Source organism: Psammomys obesus, unplaced genomic scaffold, assembly GCF_907164565.1.
Source record: "Psammomys obesus unplaced genomic scaffold, mPsaObe1.curated_primary_1811, whole genome shotgun sequence".
Lineage (NCBI taxonomy): Eukaryota > Metazoa > Chordata > Mammalia > Rodentia > Muridae > Psammomys > Psammomys obesus.
In genome coordinates this window covers 3,602,550-3,605,760 of record NW_026585626.1, presented here as the reverse complement: position 1 = coordinate 3,605,760, position 3,211 = coordinate 3,602,550, and positions in this window count along the sequence as shown.

The window sequence follows — 3,211 nt, the reverse complement described above, 5'->3', positions numbered from 1 at the left end:
ATATCTGTCTGTCTGTCTATCTATCTATCTATCATCTATCTCTATCTGTCTGTCTATCTATCTATCTATCTATCTATCTATCTATCTATCTGACTCTATGAAGGAGCATGCAGCACACATTGGTGGTGTCTAATGTCAGTCCTCAGGAGCACCAGCAGTGTAAGGCTAGTTGGGCCACCTAAGATCTCATCTGAAAAGAAGGGACACCTACACTGGGGGACAAAGCGGACGCTGAGTGTATGTTTAGAGAATGAACCAAGGAAAGTGGGTGATATGGTATTGACTAGCACCTGCCATAAACAACCTCTGGCTTTGAAAACCTGAAAATATCTGTCTTTGGCTGGACATAAAATTAGCTCTCAATAAATTGCTCAAAACACATGATTTCTTTTTGAAAAAAAAATTATTCTATTTTTAAAAATCTCTGTCTCCCCCCACCTCTCCTCTCTCTCTTTCTCTCTCTCTCTCTCTTTGTGTGTGTGTGTGTGTGTGTGTGTGTGCGTGTGTGCTCGCGTGTGTGCTCGCGTGCTCGTGCGCGCATGCATGCTCGTGTGCATATGAAGGTCAGAGGACAACCTTCAGTGTCATTCCTCAGGTACTGTCTACCTTTGTCTTGAGACTGGGTCTCTCATCGGCCAGGAATTTTACCCTAGGCTGCCTGGCCAGTGAGCCCCAGAGACTCACCCTGTCTCTACTTCTCGCCTTGCCATTGTGTCTGGTTTGTTTTGTTTTTGTAGCTTTTGGGGGTCAAAATCAGGACCTGAGATTTGTGAGGCAATCACTTTATGAATGACCTATCCGTACAGTCCTCAAATGTGGATTTTGAACAGACATCTTACACTGTATTTTGGCAGTATCTGTTTAAGTTGAAGATGTCAGTACACTAGGACCCAGCAACTCCATTTGGCTGTGGACTGGACTGTATCCTCCCATGTTCATATGTTAGAACCCTAGACCCTTACTTCAACCCTAGTGGAATGGGGTTTATAAATGTGGCAAATAATTAGGTTTTGGATGAAGTCGTGACTGTGGGACCCTTTCGGTGACATTAGTGACCTTTCAAAAAGAGACGCCCCACTTTCTCCTCCTTAGCATGTAAGAATACAGAAAGAAGGTGGCTGTGGACAATCTATGAAGAGGGTCTTCACTAGGCGCCCAGAAGCTCTAGAACTGTGAGAAAACATGTTTCTGTTAATCCAGTTTCTTGGATTATTGTATCTTGTTACAGCAATCCAAGTTGGTTAAGACTTTAATCTTTATACCCTTGAGGAATTTAGAAGATAAGAGGCAGAGGGACCAAAACACAGTATTATATACAATGTCATTGTTATAGCTAAAATAGGAAAATTCGACAACAGCAAAAACTAAACAATGGAGTAATTATGCAGTAGAATGCTATACAGCAATGAAAAGGAATATATTCTTTCCAGGCTACTGACACAGATAAATACTCTAAGTTCTAGAATAATGTATGTGGTGTAAACCCATTTATGTAATATTCAGAATGATAGACAACATAATAGCATATCATTACAAATCTATTTATGTTTATAAATACATATTAAAATTAGGGAGACAATAACAAGTTGTATTTTTTTTTTTTGAAAAGCTATAAAATATCAGAGGAGAGGTTACCTTGAGGAAAAGGGTGAAGTTGGGCTGTGAAGACACACAGGTTCACACTTCATAGGGGCTGTCTGTTAGCCTAGGTGATGGGGCCATGGTTTTGTTCTGTTATTCTTTATTCCATCTGTGTAGTGTTGTGTGTATTATTATGTGTGTAAATGGAACCTTTTATCATTAGAAAAACAATCCAAGCAAGGAAGAAAACATAATAAAAACATAGGTCTTGGAGGATGGCCAGCCTGGGCTGTGCTCCAGACTACGCTGCTGCTGTATGAACCAGGCTCTTCCCTCTGAGGCCGAGGCACCCCTGAATGGGAGTCTGAAGGGAAGCCTGGGAGCCCGGAAGTGGAGCCTGAACAGCAGGTGTGTGATGTGATGGTTCCCGAGGACGGCCTAGAGACAGTTCTTCCCCAGAGGTCCACAGGTAGGAAGACTTTCCAGTCACAGTCTGGAGCCGGCTGTCTCTTTTTTGAAGGCAATAACTGCCAGAAGCAGGAGCAAAGAATGAACCACAGCGGCAGGTGTGTGAGGGTCCGCACCCACACCTCGGAGGAGGAGGTGAAGATCAGAAAGCCAAGGGCTTTGGTCACATGGTGAGGTTCAGGGACCCCCGCCCCTTTCTCTCTCTCTCTCTCTCTCTCTCTCTCTCTCTCTCACACACACACACACACACACACAAACACTCAAGCATACAAAGAAGCTATCAGTCATAGCAGAGATGGCTCTGCAAGACAATGAAGAGGATTTGAAATGACTCAGAGAATGAGACCTACATGGTGAACACCTAGGAAGGCCCACACCTCTTTGTATTGTAAATTTTTGCAGAAAACTGGCTCAGAATTAGGCAATAGGAAAAATCTGGGACACCTAAGTTTCTATTTCTTTTTTTTTTTTTTAATTTTATGTAATTAAGTTAGAAATGAACTAGGAGGTCAGGGAAGATGGCTCAGGGGGTAAAGCCAAGTATAGAGACATGAGCTTGGATAAAGGTTATGATCCTAGCACACAGATAAAAGCTAGGTTCTGTGACATATGTCTGTCTGAGGGTATGGAAGCAGATCCGGGGACTTGCTGGCCAGCCAATCTAGCAGAAATGGTGAGTCCCAAGTTCAGTGAAAGGCCTTCTTTGGTCCCTTGAGAGGAGGGCTCACTTTGAACCTGGTGCTAGGGTAAAAGCCAGCAAGCCTGGTAAATCTTCCCCCTACCCCATCCCTAAGTGCTGGAGTCACAGGCCTAGACAAGGCAACACCCTGCCTTTTCCGTGGGTGCTGGTGATTCGAACTCAGGTCTTCAAGCTTGTACAACAGGCACTCTTGCCCACTGAACTGTCTCCTAGCTCCCACCTTGGTTTCTGAGACAAGGTCTCTCCCCGAGATCTGGAGCTTGCTGATCAGGTTAGGTTTGTAGCCCATGTCCTTCTGTCCCTGCCTTTTTCAGTGCTGGGGTTACAAGCACACGATACCATACTTAGCTTTTAAAAATGATGCTCCATATAGATAGATAGATAGATAGATAGATAGATAGATAGATAGATAGACAGATATAGATATAGATATAGATATAGATATAGATATAGATATAGATA